Below are 17,311 nucleotides of genomic sequence, written 5' to 3' on the forward strand. Positions count from 1 at the left end.
CAGCCATCATTGACTCCCACAAAAGTGCAGGTGGAAGGAGTGAGCTCGTTCCAAACCACATGCATGGGAGCTTTCAGTACTATATGTTTCACATTGGTAATAACCCCTTGGAAGGGAAGTTTTATATCATCCCTGTAGGTGTTCTCGGACGAGAATGGACGGCCGTAATTTGATTGGGACTCAAGAACTGCTACCTTGTAAAAAGTAGCCTTGGGATAGGTAATCATTGTGTGATGTGACAAAAGAGGACTTCTTGGACGAGGGAATGAAGCCCATTAGCTTTGATATATTGAGGCCATAGATTCTCATGTCGACTTTTGCCACCAATGAAGAGGAAGACTAGAAAGCGAAGCGTGGTGGTGATCATAGAAATTGGTCTCAGATAAAACATGGGAGAGCTAGCCATAACCTAATGTCTCATGAGACAGTGTGAGATACAACAGCCATCATTGACTCTCACAAAAGTGCAGTTGGAAGGAGTGAGTTCGTTCCAAACCACATGCATGGGAGCTTTCAGTACTATATGTTTCACATTGGGAATAACCCCTTGGAAGGGAAGTTTTATATCATCCCTGTAGTTCTTCTCGGACGAGAATGGACGGCCATAATTTGATTGGGACTCAAGAACTGCTACCTTGTAAAAAGTAGCCTTGGGATAGGTAATCATTGTGTGATGTGACAAAAGAGGACTTCTTGGACGAGGGAATGAAGACCATTAGCTTTGATATATTGAGGCCATAGATTCTCATGTCGATTTTTGCCACCAATGAAAAAGAGAGCTCAATATTCTAATCAAGTTAATGGCCACATAGAGAGATGAACCCTTAGGTTTGGAAGAATCTAGAAAACTCTCTCGCTCTGCCAAGAAGAGCAATGAATAAATTCTTAGCAAAGGCTAAAAAAGAAGTTAAGGCTAGGCAAGCCAAGCTTCGTAATTGCTTCATCTCCATTAACATGGCCCGAGTAATTGAGCTAGAAGAGGAAGACTAGGAGGCGAAGCGTGGTCGTGATCATAGAAATTGGTCTCAAATAAAACATGGGAGAGCTAGCCATAACCTAATGTCTCATGAGACAGTGTGAGATACAACAAGCATCATCGACTCCCACAAAAGTTCAGGTGGAAGGAGTGAACATGTTGCAAACCACATGCATCATCGGAGCTCTCACTACAATATTTCGCATTGGGAATAACCCCTTAGAAGGGAAGTTTTAAATCAGGCCTGCAGTAGTTCTTGGACGACGATGGATAGCCATAATTTGATTGGGACTCGAGAACTGCTACCTTGTACGTAGCCTAAGAATAGGTAATCATGGTGATGTGACCAAAGAGGCTGAGCCCATGTAGTACTTCTTGGACGAGGGAATGAAGAGCATTAGCTTTGATATGTTGAGGCCATAGACTCTCAGGTGTGGACTTTGCCACCAATGGAAAAAAGAGAGCTTAATATTCTTAAGGTTTTGATCAAGTTAACGGCCGCATAGAGAGATGAATCCTTAGGTTTGGAAGAATCTAGAAAACTCTCTCGCTCTGCCAAAGAAGAGCAAGAAATAAATCCTTAGTAGAGCAAAGGCTAAAAAAGAAGTTAAGGTTAGGAAAGCCAAGCTTTGTACTTGCTCCATCTCCAAGCAATTTACCTAGAAGAGGAAGACTCGGAGGTGAAGGGTGCCAGCATGACCATAGAAACTGGTCTCAAATAAAACATAAGAGAGCTCGCTATAACCTAATGTCTCATGAGATAGCGTGAGATACAACAACCATCATTGACTCCCACAAAAGTGTAGGTGGAAGGAGTGAACTCGTTCCACGCCACATGTATAGGAGCTTTCACTACTATGTTTCACATTGGGAATAACCCCTTGGGGAGGGAAGTTTTATATCATGCCTGTAGTACTTCTTGGATTAGGATGGATGGGCATAACTTGATTGGGACTAGAGGACATGGACCGAGTAATTGACCTAGCAGAGGAAAACTAGGAGGAGGTGAAGTGTGCCAGACTATGGTTGGTCATGATCATAGAAATTGCTCTCAAATAAGACATGGGAGAGCTAGCCATAACCCAATGTCTCATGATCATAGAAATTTCTCTCAAATGAAACATGGGAGAGCAAGCCATAACCTAATGTCTCCTGATCATAGAAATTGCTCTCAAATAAAACATGGGAGAGCTAGCAACAACCTAATGTCTCATGAGACAGTGTGAGATACAACAACCATCATTGACTCCCACAAGAGTCCATGCGGAAGGAAAGAACTCGTTCTTCCAAACCACATGCATAGGAGCTTTCACTACTATGTCTCACATTGGGAATAACCCCTTGGAAGGGAAGTTTTTTTTATCATGCCTGTAGTTCTTCTTTGACGAGGATGGATGGGCATAATTTGATTGGGACTCAAGAACTACTACCTTGTGAGTAGCCTTGGGATATCGGTAATAATCATTCTGATGTGACCAACGAGGAGCCCATGTAGTACTTCTTGGACGAGGGAATGAAGAGCATTAGCTTCGATATGTTGAGGCCATAGACCTCTCATGTGGACTTTTGCCACACCAATGGAATAGAGAGCTCAATATTTTTCAGGTTCTGATCAAGTTAATGGCCACATAGTGATCTGAACCCTTAGGTTTAGAAGAATCTAGAAAACTCTCACTCTGCCAAGAAGAGCAGTAAATAAATCTTTAGCAAAGGCTAAAAAAGAAGTTAAGGCTAGCAAAGCCAGGCTTCATAATTGCTCCACCTCCGTTAGCATGGCCCAAGTAATTAACCTAGAAGAGGAAGACTGGGAGGTGAAGTGTGCCAGAATATGGTTTTGCATGACCATAGAAATTGGTCTCAATTAAAACATGAGAGAGCTAGCCATAACCTAATGTCTCATGAAACAATGTGAGATACAACAACCATCATTAACTCCCACAAAAGTGCAGTAGGAAGGAGTGAACTCGTTCCCAAACCACATACATAGGAGTAGCTTTCACTACTATGTTTCACATTGGGAATAACTCCTTGGGAGTGAAGTTTTACATCATGCCTACAATACTTCTTGGACGAGGATGGATGGGCATAATTTGATTGGGACACTCCAGAACTGCTACCTTGTAATAAGTAGCCTTGGGATATCGGTAATCATTCTGCTGATGTGACCAAAGAGGAGCCCATGTAGTACTTCTTGGACGAGGGAATGAAGACAATGCATTAGCTTTGATATGTTGAGGCCATAGACTCTCATGTGTGGACTTTTGCCACCAATGGAAAAGAGAGCTCAATTTTTAAGGTTCTGATCAAGTTAATGGCCACATAGCGAGATGAACCCTTATGTCTAGAAGAATCTAGAAAACTCTATCGCTCTGCCAAGAAGAGCAATAAGTAAATCCTTAGTAGCAAAGGCTAAAAAAAGAAGTTAAGGCTAGGCAAGCCAAGCTTCGTAATTGTTCCATCTCCGTTATCATGGACCAAGTAATTGACCTAGAAGAGGAGGACTGGGAGGTGAAATGTGCAGACTATGGTTTTGCATGACCATAGAAATTGGTCTCAAATAAAACATGGGAGAGCTAGCCATAACCTAATGTCTCATGAGACAGTGTGAGATACAACAGCCATCATTGACTCCCACAAAAGTGCAGGTGGAAGGAGTGAGCTCGTTCCAAACCACATCCATGGGAGCTTTCAGTACTATATGTTTCACATTGGTAATAACCCCTTAGAAGGGAAGTTTTATATCATCCCTGTAGTTCTTCTCAGACGAGAATGGACGGTCGTAATTTGATTGGGACTCAAGAACTGCTACCTTGTAAAAAGTAGCCTTGGGATAGGTAATCATTGTGTGATGTGACAAAAGAGGACTTCTTGGACGAGGGAATGAAGCCCATTAGCTTTGATATATTGAGGCCATAGATTCTCATGTCGACTTTTGCCACCAATGAAGAGGAAGACTAGAAAGCGAAGCGTGGTCGTGATCATAGAAATTGGTCGCAGATAAAACATGGGAGAGCTAGCCATAACCTAATGTCTCATGAGACAGTGTGAGATACAACAGCCATCATTGACTCCCACAAAAGTGCAGGTGGAAGGAGTGAGTTCGTTCCAAACCACATGCATGGGAGCTTTCAGTACTATATGTTTCACATTGGGAATAACCCCTTGGAAGGGAAGTTTTATATCATCCCTGTAGTTCTTCTCGGACGAGAATGGACGGCCATAATTTGATTGGGACTCAAGAACTGCTACCTTGTAAAAAGTAGCCTTGGGATAGGTAATCATTGTGTGATGTGACAAAAGAGGACTTCTTGGACGAGGGAATGAAGACCATTAGCTTTGATATATTGAGGCCATAGATTCTCATGTCGACTTTTGCCACCAATGAAAAAGAGAGCTCAATATTCTAATCAAGTTAATGGCCACATAGAGAGATGAACCCTTAGGTTTGGAAGAATCTAGAAAACTCTCTCGCTCTGCCAAGAAGAGCAATGAATAAATTCTTAGCAAAGGCTAAAAAAGAAGTTAAGGCTAGGCAAGCCAAGCTTCGTAATTGCTTCATCTCCATTAACATGGCCCGAGTAATTGAGCTAGAAGAGGAAGACTAGGAGGCGAAGCGTGGTCGTGATCATAGAAATTGGTCTCAAATAAAACATGGGAGAGCTAGCCATAACCTAATGTCTCATGAGATAGTGTGAGATACAACAAGCATCATCGACTCCCACAAAAGTTCAGGTGGAAGGAGTGAACACGTTGCAAACCACATGCATCATCGGAGCTCTCACTACAATATTTCGCATTGGGAATAACCCCTTAGAAGGGAAGTTTTAAATCAGGCCTGCAGTAGTTGTTGGACGACGATGGATAGCCATAATTTGATTGGGACTCGAGAAAGTCTACCTTGTACGTAGCCTAAGAATAGGTAATCATTGTGATGTGACCAAAGAGGCTGAGCCCATGTAGTACTTCTTGGACGAGGGAATGAAGAGCATTAGCTTTGATATGTTGAGGCCATAGACTCTCAGGTGTGGACTTTGCCACCAATGGAAAAAAGAGAGCTTAATATTCTTAAGGTTCTGATCAAGTTAACGGCCGCATAGAGAGATGAATCCTTAGGTTTGGAAGAATCTAGAAAACTCTCTCGCTCTGCCAAAGAAGAGCAAGAAATAAATCCTTAGTAGAGCAAAGGCTAAAAAAGAAGTTAAGGTTAGGAAAGCCAAGCTTTGTACTTGCTCCATCTCCAAGCAATTTACCTAGAAGAGGAAGACTCGGAGGTGAAGGGTGCCAGCATGACCATAGAAACTGGTCTCAAATAAAACATAAGAGAGCTCGCTATAACCTAATGTCTCATGAGATAGCGTGAGATACAACAACCATCATTGACTCCCACAAAAGTGCAGGTGGAAGGAGTGAACTCGTTCCAGACCACATGTATAGGAGCTTTCACTACTATGTTTCACATTGGGAATAACCCCTTGGGGAGGGAAGTTTTATATCATGCCTGTAGTACTTCTTGGATTAGGATGGATGGGCATAACTTGATTGGGACTGGAGGACATGGACCGAGTAATTGACCTAGCAGAGGAAAACTAGGAGGAGGTGAAGTGTGCCAGACTATGGTTGGTCATGATCATAGAAATTGCTCTCAAATAAGACATGGGAGAGCTAGCCATAACCCAATGTCTCATGATCATAGAAATTGCCCTCAAATGAAACATGGGAGAGCTAGCCATAACCTAATGTCTCCTGATCATAGAAATTGCTCTCCAATAAAACATGGGAGAGCTAGCAACAACCTAATGTCTCATGAGACAGTGTGAGATACAACAACCATCATTGACTCCCACAAGAGTCCACGCGGAAGGAAAGAACTCGTTCTTCCATACCACATGCATAGGAGCTTTCACTACTATGTCTCACATTGGGAATAACCCCTTGGAAGGGAAGTTTTTTTTATCATGCCTGTAGTTCTTCTTGGACGAGGATGGATGGGCATAATTTGATTGGGACTCAAGAACTACTACCTTGTGAGTAGCCTTGGGATATCGGTAATAATCATTCTGATGTGACTAACGAGGAGCCCATGTAGTACTTCTTGGACGAGGGAATGAAGAGCATTAGCTTCGATATGTTGAGGCCATAGACCTCTCATGTGGACTTTTGCCACACCAATGGAATAGAGAGCTCAATATTTTTCAGGTTCTGATCAAGTTAATGGCCACATAGTGATCTGAACCCTTAGGTTTAGAAGAATCTAGAAAACTCTCACTCTGCCAAGAAGAGCAGTAAATAAATCTTTAGCAAAGGCTAAAAAAGAAGTTAAGGCTAGCAAAGCCAGGCTTCGTAATTGCTCCACCTCCGTTAGCATGGCCTAAGTAATTAACCTAGAAGAGGAAGACTGGGAGGTGAAGTGTGCCAGAATATGGTTTTGCATGACCATAAAAATTGGTCTCAATTAAAACATGAGAGAGCTAGCCATAACCTAATGTCTCATGAAACAATGTGAGATACAACAACCATCATTAACTCCCACAAAAGTGCAGTAGGAAGGAGTGAACTCGTTCCAAACCACATACATAGGAGTAGCTTTCACTACTATGTTTTACATTGGGAATAACTCCTTGGAAGTGAAGTTTTACATCATGCCTACAATACTTCTTGGACGAGGATGGATGGGCATAATTTGATTGGGACACTCCAAAACTGCTACCTTGTAATAAGTAGCCTTGGGATATCGGTAATCATTCTGCTGATGTGACCAAAGAGGAGCCCATGTAGTACTTCTTGGACGAGGGAATGAAGACAATGCATTAGCTTTGATATGTTGAGGCCGTAGACTCTCATGTGTGGACTTTTGCCACCAATGGAAAAGAGAGCTCAAGTTTTAAGGTTCTGATCAAGTTAATGGCCACATAGCGAGATGAACCCTTATGTCTAGAAGAATCTAGAAAACTCTATCGCTCTGCCAAGAAGAGCAATAAGTAAATCCTTAGTAGCAAAGGCTAAAAAAAGAAGTTAAGGCTAGGCAAGCCAAGCTTCGTAATTGTTCCATCTCCGTTATCATGGCCCAAGTAATTGACCTAGAAGAGGAGGACTGGGAGGTGAAATGTGCAGACTATGGTTTTGCATGACCATAGAAATTGGTCTCAAATAAAACATGGGAGAGCTAGCCATAACCTAATGTCTCATGAGACACAGTGTGAGATACAACAACCATCATTGACTCCGACAAAAGTGCAGGTGGAAGGAGTGAGCTCGTTCCAAACCACATGCATGGGAGCTTTCAGTACTATATGTTTCACATTGGTAATAACCCCTTGGAAGGGAAGTTTTATATCATCCCTGTAGTTCTTCTCGGACGAGAATGGACGGCCGTACTTTGATTGGGACTCAAGAACTGCTACCTTGTAAAAAGTAGCCTTGGGATAGGTAATCATTGTGTGATGTGACAAAAGAGGACTTCTTGGACGAGGGAATGAAGCCCATTAGCTTTGATATATTGAGGCCATAGATTCTCATGTCGACTTTTGCCACCAATGAAGAGGAAGACTAGAAAGCGAAGCGTGGTCGTGATCATAGAAATTGGTCTCAAATAAAACATGGGAGAGCTAGCCATAACCTAATGTCTCATGAGACAGTGTGAGATACAACAGCCATCATTGACTCCCACAAAAGTGCAGTTGGAAGGAGTGAGTTCGTTCCAAACCACATGCATGGGAGCTTTCAGTACTATATGTTTCACATTGGGAATAACCCCTTGGAAGGGAAGTTTTATATCATCCCTGTAGTTCTTCTCGGACGAGAATGGACGGCCATAATTTGATTGGGACTCAAGAACTGCTACCTTGTAAAAAGTAGCCTTGGGATAGGTAATCATTGTGTGATGTGACAAAAGAGGACTTCTTGGACGAGGGAATGAAGACCATTAGCTTTGATATATTGAGGCCATAGATTCTCATGTCGACTTTTGCCACCAATGAAAAAGAGAGCTCAATATTCTAATCAAGTTAATGGCCACATAGAGAGATGAACCCTTAGGTTTGGAAGAATCTAGAAAACTCTCTCGCTCTGCCAAGAAGAGCAATGAATAAATTCTTAGCAAAGGCTAAAAAAGAAGTTAAGGCTAGGCAAGCCAAGCTTCGTAATTGCTTCATCTCCATTAACATGGCCCGAGTAATTGAGCTAGAAGAGGAAGACTAGGAGGCGAAGCGTGGTCGTGATCATAGAAATTGGTCTCAAATAAAACATGGGAGAGCTAGCCATAACCTAATGTCTCATGAGACAGTGTGAGATACAACAAGCATCATCGACTCCCACAAAAGTTCAGGTGGAAGGAGTGAACACGTTGCAAACCACATGCATCATCGGAGCTCTCACTACAATATTTCGCATTGGGAATAACCCCTTAGAAGGGAAGTTTTAAATCAGGCCTGCAATAGTTCTTGGACGACGATGGATAGCCATAATTTGATTGGGACTCGAGAAAGTCTACCTTGTACGTAGCCTAAGAATAGGTAATCATTGTGATGTGACCAAAGAGGCTGAGCCCATGTAGTACTTCTTGGACGAGGGAATGAAGAGCGTTAGTGTGAGATCCCTCCGCCCCCTCCGCGCGCCGGACTCTCGGTAGCCGAACAGCGGAAGCAGCCCCCACATGCGCGGGGCGGGTTTCTCACTCGGGGTCTCGCTCTCGAATGTCCGGACACGAAACTAGGCTGGTGGTCACTCCAAAAACCGAAACCGGGAAAAATTCCCATGCCCGGAAAGCGGGGGCGATTCCGCCATTATTATTTTTTTTATATTTTTTTTTTAAACGAATTTTTCTAACGTGATCAATTCTAAGTTATCCTTTAACTGGATAAACCAGATAGAAGGAAACTATCACTGATATAATTTGATCATTTTAGTAAATTCAACGCTTTTTTCCTGATCCAGGTCAGGCACAGCCGTTGATCTACTTATGGAAAAATTTATCAGGAGATTATTTAACTACTCGAATCTTAGCGTAATCCTAAGATTTTGCAATTTGATTATTAAAACTCCACTAATTCCAGCCTAACCCCATCCGGCCCATGGGTTAGCCACCACCCTACCACTGGAATCGGTGGAACCAAATAAGTACTCACCCACCCATAATTGAATTGCCTTTCTTAACTTTAGCTTTAGAAAACAGATACGCACGCACTCCTCTTTATTAAAACTTTAATAAAAACAATCCTTGATAAACAATTTACGATTTATACATGTCATACTTCAAAATTTTCATTGAGTCCTTGTTTCTCAACAAAACAGTATCACTCTGGACTCTCCGTTAAGACCAGCAAGTCAACAACGAGATCCAGTGATAGATTAAAAAAAAAACATAGGTCCATCATATAATATCTTCCTCGACATACGCATGGATGTCCTCGGCACCGCGAGTCCGTGCATCGCCTGGTCAGAACCCTCCAGGATCCTCCTTAGGTGTCCTGGCACTTCACTCAGGGACCGCTTCGTCGGCCCTCGTCCATCGTACCGGAAGCGCACCATTTTAACCATACCGAGGCTGGTCAAGACCTCGGCAAGCCTTGCCGCGTGAGCTGTCCCTCGAACACTCCCCGCCAGCTGTTGCAACCGACTTCCCTTAGATAAACATATATGCCAAATGCTCCCTCCAGCATTCTGGCGTAAGACAGTCTTTTAAGAAGGCAGGGTTTCTATGCAAGTTTATAGTTTTGATTTTTGTTTGACTACCATGAGTATATCATAAATCCCTAGATTCAATTTTCAATTCCAAACAGAATTCTTCAAATTCTGTTAACTTGATTCTTAGATCAAGTCACAAGTCTTAACTTAGTTTTTGATTCGATGGATGATTGAATACATTTCCCACGAACTGGGCACATCGTCATTGATTGAAACTCACGAAGGAATTAGGCCTTGATCAATAATCTGAGTCCAAGTTTAGGTCTGAAAGGTTCTCTCTAAATTTATCTTCTCGAAAGGTACTATCTTAGTTTCTCTTTTTCTAAAATTTCCTACGATGAATATTTGTTTACAATTTCAAAACATGGATTTCTCGAGGAATATTCATTTACGTCGATCTTCGATTAAAATTTATCTTTTTTTTTAAAATACCTCTATACATTAAAATCAATTTTTATAAAAGTAACACTTTTATAATAAAATATATCTTTATACATACTCTTATGTATGAAAATAAAAATGATAAAAGTAACACTTTTGATATAAAAATTTAACCATTATGCATACTTCTATGCATGAAATAAAAATGGTAAAAATAACTCTTTTGATATAAAAATTTATCCTTTATGTATACTTCTATGCATGAAAATAAAAATTGATAAAAATAACACTTTTGATATAAAAATTTATCCTTTATGCATACTTCTATGCATGAAAATAAAAATTGATAAAAATAACACTTTTGATATAAAAATTTATCCTTTATGCATATTTCTATGCATGAAAATAAAAATTGATAAAAATAACACTTTTGGTATAAAAATTTATCCTTTATGCATACTTCTATGCATGAAAATAAAAATTGATAAAAATAACACTTTTGATATAAAAATTTATCCTTTATGCATATTTCTATGCATGAAAATAAAAATTGATAAAAATAACACTTTTGATATAAAAATTTATCCTTTATGCATATTTCTATGCATGAAAATAAAAATGGTAAAAGTAACACTTTTGATATAAAAATTTAACCATTATGCATACTTTTATGCATGAAAATAAAAATGGTAAAAGTAACACTTTTGATATAAAAATTTAATCATTATGCATACTTCTATGCATGAAATAAAAATTGATAAAAATAACACTTTTGATATAAAAATTTATCCTTTATGCATGATATTAAAATTCAATTTCTCCATGATTGTAATGAAATTCTTTCAATTAATCTAGGATGATAATTCCTAGAATATGGTAGGAAGTCCTCTTTTTATGCTTTGAATGAGATTATTTTATGCATAATTTTTATAAAAATTTTGCCATAGCTCCGCTGCTATGACTGATAAATCTCAATTTTTCTAAGGGATAATGCTTATCATTAAGGAAATAATTAAAATAATCTCTAATTGGATTATTAATCCATAATGGATTGAATCATTAATATACATAAACTAAAAGCATAGAAAAAAACCATTAATTTGGCCTCAAGCATAGCTTAATCTTGGTTTAGGAAAAGCTTTATGAAAAGCTTGATTTGGATTGAGAATGGGTCATGAGTATGACCATTTCTTGAGTGAGAGAGAGAATTTACATAAAAATCATTAGAATTTAAACATAAATGAAAATTAACTTCAATAGCATTATGTAACTCTTCACTACTATTCAAACTTCAATAGCATTTAAAAAAAACCATACCAATTAAACTTCTCAAGCTTGAGAGGGGTTGAGAAGAGAGAAACATTGAGAAATTATAGAAAGATCAATATTCACTAATTACCTTACAACTTGCTTGATTCTTTGTTCACGGTAGAGGCCCCCAACCAATCAATTGGTTAAGTATGTTGATGGAGCCACTAATGGGGATTGAAGAAAGAGGGAAGCTCCAAAAACTAGTGAATTATTAAATGAATTCACAGTTCTTGGCTTAGGTGGAGTAGAGTAACGATGCATAAACACTATATATTTTTCAACAAGGGGGAGGCTTCTATTTATAGGAAAATTTGAGCTCCTAACCAAACAAACTGATTCTAGAATTTTCTAAATCAGTTTGGTCAATATTTGACCATTTTTAGGTCAGTTAAGCTAACTTTTTGGAACTAGACTTAAATGAGGAGAGAGGAGAGATGAAATATCTCAATTTTTATGAGTTTAAAACTCATTCAAGCATGTGAAATATGCACCTCCTTTAAAGAACTCCCCTTCCTTACATATGTGTCAAAATGGAATCATTATACCCAAAATATCTCATATTTTTAATATTGCTCATAGTTTTTTACTAATAAACCTTGTACATTTTCAACTCTTCATCTTATGTGAAATATGCACCTCCTTTAAAGAACTCCCCTTCCTTACATATGTCATATTTTTAATATTGCTCATAGTTTTTTTACTAATAAACCTTGTACATTTTCAACTCTTCATCTTATGTGAAATATGCACCTCCTTTAAAGAACTCCCCTTCCTTACATATGTCATACTTTTAATATTGCTCATAATTTTTTTACTAATAAACCTTGTACATTTTCAACTCTTCATCTTATGTGAAATATGCACCTCCTTTAAAGAACTCCCCTTCCTTACATATGTCATACTTTTAATATTGCTCATAATTTTTTTACTAATAAACCTTGTACATTTTCAACTCTTCATCTTATGTGAGCATTTACTCATTTTTGGGTATCTTCTTTTACAAATTGGATTTATCTCCTCCCTACACATGGATTGATGCTATTGGTCCATAGGAACCTTAATTGGACCATAATCCAAAAATTTCTGAAAATCTAGATCCTTAGACTAAGGTCCTTTATACCTATTTCCAATTAATTCTAATTGTACATTGGAAAATTCTTTTTGAATTTCTGTTTCAGGGAAACTTATTTTAATAGGATGAGTTATTTTTCTATCCAAAAATATTCATAATCTGAATATTCTCTCTCTAGAATAATTTTCTCTCTCTAGGCTAAAACACTTAGAAATAAGATCTTTTATATTTCTGAAGAGGGATTTGATTACACGGGAAGATGCTGGACATCTTGAGAGGCTGGGGAGGAATCTTACATTCTCTCCCACTTGAAAAACGCGAGATGTCCTCATCTCGCAAACTGGGGATAATCCCGCAACAGATCGGCTTCATTCTCCCAGGTGGCATCTTCAAAAGGATAGAACTTCCATTTTACTAATAATTCTCTGAGAATTCTATTCCTGAGAAGCTTTTCTCGAACATCGAGAATTTCTTCAGGTTGGAGTTCCATCTGTCCTTGGGTTGAAGAGGTTAGGATTTTATCATCAAGCATATGATTTGAGTTTGGCACATATTCCTTTAGAAGGCTTACATGAAATACATTGTGAATTTTGAGATGAGGAGGCAGAAGAAGCTCGTAGGCTAAGTCACCTACTTTCTTTGTAATTAGATATGGCCCACAATATCTGGGTGATAACTTCTTGTACTTCCCAAGAGATAAGGAACTTCTTTTGGGTCGTACTCGAATGAAGACCATATCTGCTTCTTTGAATTCTCTATTTGTCCTCTTCTTATCCGCATATTGCTTCTGTCTATCCTGGGCAGCTTTAATATCTTTACGAATTGACTGCATCTGTTGCTCCATGTCGTCAAGCATCTGTCTGGACATCTCGACCTTAATCAATGGGTCAGACCAAGTTAATGGAGTTAAGCAATCTTGTCCATACAGAGCTTTAAAAGGGCTCATCCCGATACTTCGGTGATAAGAAGCATTGTAGGCGAACTCGACTAGATGCAGATAGCTTAGCCACTTCTTGGGTTCCCTGCCACAGCATGTCCGAAGTATATCTTCAATTACTTGGTTTACCCTTTCAGTTTGACCATCGGTCTCAGGGTGATAAGCTGTGCTGAGATCCAAGAAAGTTCCCACTGCTTCAAAAAATGCAGTCCAAAACCTTGAAGTAAATTTGGGATCTCGGTCACTTACTATTCTCCTCGGTAGACCATGCAATCTGAAGATTTCTTTGAGGAACACTCTGGCCACATCCACTGCAGTGTAGGTTTCTTTTACTGGAATCAGATGGGCAACTTTGGTTAGTCTGTCGACTACCACGAAGATGGAGTTGTAACCTGATTGCACTGAAGGTAATCCAGTAATGAAGTCCATACTGATACATTCCCACTTCATCTGGGGGATGTCCAATGGATGTAACTTCCCAGGCATTTTTACTCTCTCAGCTTTGACTTTTTGGCATGTCAGACATTGACGTACATGATTCAGCACATCCTTTTTCAAACCAGGCCAAAAGAAACTTTTCTTTACGGACATGTAGGTCTTGATGAAACCTGGATGTCCTGCAATAAGGCTGTCATGGGCTTCATTCAGAATTTGGTTCTTGGTCCCCTCATCATTGGGAATGCATAACCTGCGGTTATAATACATAATGCCATCATCCAGGCTGTACCCTTGAACTCTGTTCAACTCCTGTGGAGTTTTGCTTTCCTGCATAAGTAGGGTAGCAATAGGGCCAAAGAATCTATCTTGCATGATCTTCTCACTTGCTTGAGTAATCAAAGGATTTGATATTACAGTAATTGCAAGCAAGGAGGTTTTTCTGCTGAGAGCATCTGCTACCACATTCTCTTTGCCTGGGCGGTACTTGATTTCAAAATCAAATTCCTGCAAGGTCTGCATCCACCTTCTTTGGCGCATGTTGAGGTCCTTTTGAGTAAAGATCCACTTTAAGCTCTGATGATCTGTCATCAAAGTAAACCTTTTACCCAGTAGGTAATGTCTCCACAACTTTAAGGCATAGACTACTGAAAGCAATTCCAAGTCGTGGACAGCATAATTCCTCTCATGTGTTCTGAGCTTTCGGGATTCATAGGCCACTGCATGACCTTCCTGCATGAGTGCACCTCCCAGGGCAAAACCACTTGCATCAGTTACTACCTCAAAGGGTAGAGAGAAATCTGGCAGTTTCAGAATGGGACTGGTTACCAAGGCGGTCTTCAGCTTATCAAAAGCACTTTGGCACTTGGCAGACCATTGAAATGGGATATTCTTTTTGAGAAGGTTAGTTAGGGGGGAAGCTATGAGAGCATATTTTGGTATAAAAATTCTATACCAACCAGTCAATCCCAAGAATCCTCTGACTTCTTTCACTGTCTTTGGTTCGGGCCAATCTATGACAGCTTGGATTTTTGCGGAATCTGGAGAAATTCCATCTTTGGATACCAGGAAACCCAAGTATTCAACGTGGTCGGCAGAGAAAGTGCATTTGCTCTTTTTGGCAAAGAGTTGATGCTTCCTTAGAACCTCAAGAACTTTTCGGACATGAGTCTCATGGTCGGCTGCATTTCTTGAGTAAATCAGAATGTCATCAAAGAAAACTAGAACAAAGTCATCCAAGTATTCTCTGAGGATGTCCTGCGTTAGGCGATTGAATGTAGCTGGGGCATTAGTTAATCCGAACGGCATGACAGTAAATTCATAATGCCCATAGCGAGTATTGATGGCTGTTTTTGGTATATCTGGATCATTGATCCTGATCTGGTAATACCCGGATTTAAGATCTATTTTTGTGAAGATCTGGGCTCCATTTAACCTGTCCAAAAGCTCATCAATCCTTGGGATAGGATACTTATTCTTAACTGTCAGCTGATTTAGACCTCTGTAGTCCACACAGAGTCTAAGTGTTCCATCTTTCTTTTTCTGAAAGAGAACTGGCGCACCCCAAGGCGAAACACTGGGTCTTACAAACCCTTGTTCTAACAGCTGCCTAAGCTGTTCCTTGAGTTCGATGGCTTCAGGAACTGGCATTTTGTAAGAGCGTAGGGCTACTGGTTGAGCTCCGGGGGTCAATTCAATCACATGATCTAATTCCCGAATTGGAGGCATTTCAGTTAGCTCTGATGGGAATAGATCATCAAATTCACTTAACCATTCTGGTTCTTTAGCTTTAAGTTTTGAGTCTACTGGGTTCATTTTGACAACATAAATTTGCTGCTTCTTCCTAAGTCCTTTCAGTAACCTGGAAGCTTTTACTAACTGAAGGTTTGGGGATCCAGAAACTCCAGTTCCATGGACTTTGTTCCCGTGAAGGTCATGGAAGGAAATGGTTCCATTGTGACAGTGTATGTCAGCTTGATATTTGTGGAGCCAATCCATTCCAAGGATTCCGTCAAAAACTCCTAGAGGTAAGACTTTGAACTGACAGTCGGTTACATTACCATCTAGATTGAACTCGATAAGATCTGTCTCATGGTGAGTGAAAAGAGTCTTCCCACTGGCCAATTCAACTTGCATAGGTTTCCCTGATTTCTGTTCTAAGACTAGCTTACGCAAGCATCCAGGGGAAATGAATGAATGAGAACTGCCTGAATCAATCAAAAGCTTGAAAGGCTTACCCTGATACTCTGCTGGAGTATGGATGACTGAGAACTGCTGGTTAGGCCCTTGATTTTCTATTGCAGCATAGATCTGCCCTTTCTCCTCTTCTACTACATCTGAAATTGTGACTGCTCTGGCTGCTGCAGTCTGAGGTAGAACTCTTTCTCTTTTGTTGTTCCAATTCTGGGAAGGAGTTCTGAGATTACTCTGGATAGAGGCAGATGGCTGGGCTGGAATTCTTCTGGGGTTTCCCTGGCTAGGGCGAGACGGACCCTGATTAGACTGGAATAAAGGGGTTGGTCTCTGAATTCGGGGTTCTTGACTTCCCTGTCCCCTTGACATGGTAGGAGTCGGGCAGTCTTTTAACTGGTGACCAAAACCCTGGCATCCAAAACATCGATTTTCAGTTCTGAGCTCATCCTTTTGATTTTTTGAAAGTGGTGAGGTTCCTGAGAAATTACTCTGGGGGAAGGGTCTTCCTTCACTTCTGAATCTTCCTGCATCCTGATTCTGATTCAGGCCTTGCTGCCTCTTTGGGGGTGGAAAGTTGGAAGTACTTCCCTGGGCTTGGAATCTCTTAAAGTTAGAGGGTGCAGGTTTTGGTGGGACCTTTACTACAAAAGCTTTGGCAAAATCTTTTGCCATTCTTACTGCTTCAGCCATGGACACTGGCTTGGCATTTTTGACTAGTGTGTCCAAGGGTTCGTTCATTCCTCGAATGAACCTGGCCATGAGTTGCTCTTCATCAAGAGGTGGTGAATATTTGAGTAGAAGGGCAAAGGCTTGGTGATATTCCTCGATGGTTTTGCTCTCCTGCTTTAGTTCTAAGAATTCATTCATTTTGGTTTCTAAAAATCCAGGAGGGCAAAATCTCTTTCTTAGATAGGTTTTTAGATCATTCCAGGATTGAGTATTTCTATCCAGATGATTGGTGTCACAGTGGTTCCTCCATGCTACCCTGGCTGTTTCCACTATTTTCAGCCGGCCAAGAGCCATTTTGCTCCGCTGATTGTATCCTGTGACGTCAAAATACTCTTCCATGGCTTCCACCCATTTCTCCACAGCCTCGCCCAAGTTCTCCCCTTCTCCTTTGAAGGGTCCTGGCTGAGTCCTATGAAGAGCCTTGCGAACATCAAGGTCAAGCTCGTCATCTTCAGAGATAGGGTCTGGCTGACGACCACGGTTTCCTCGTCTCATGATTCTGCCAAAATTTATATATTAATAAATTTTTATTTTGATATTATTCATGAGATCCTATGACTTAAGAGTTCAAAAAAAAAACAATTTCTTAAACAAG

The sequence above is a fragment of the Cibotium barometz genome, chromosome 60 (assembly GCF_041138505.1).
Source record: "Cibotium barometz isolate CiBa-2024 chromosome 60, ASM4113850v1, whole genome shotgun sequence".
Lineage (NCBI taxonomy): Eukaryota > Viridiplantae > Streptophyta > Polypodiopsida > Cyatheales > Cibotiaceae > Cibotium > Cibotium barometz.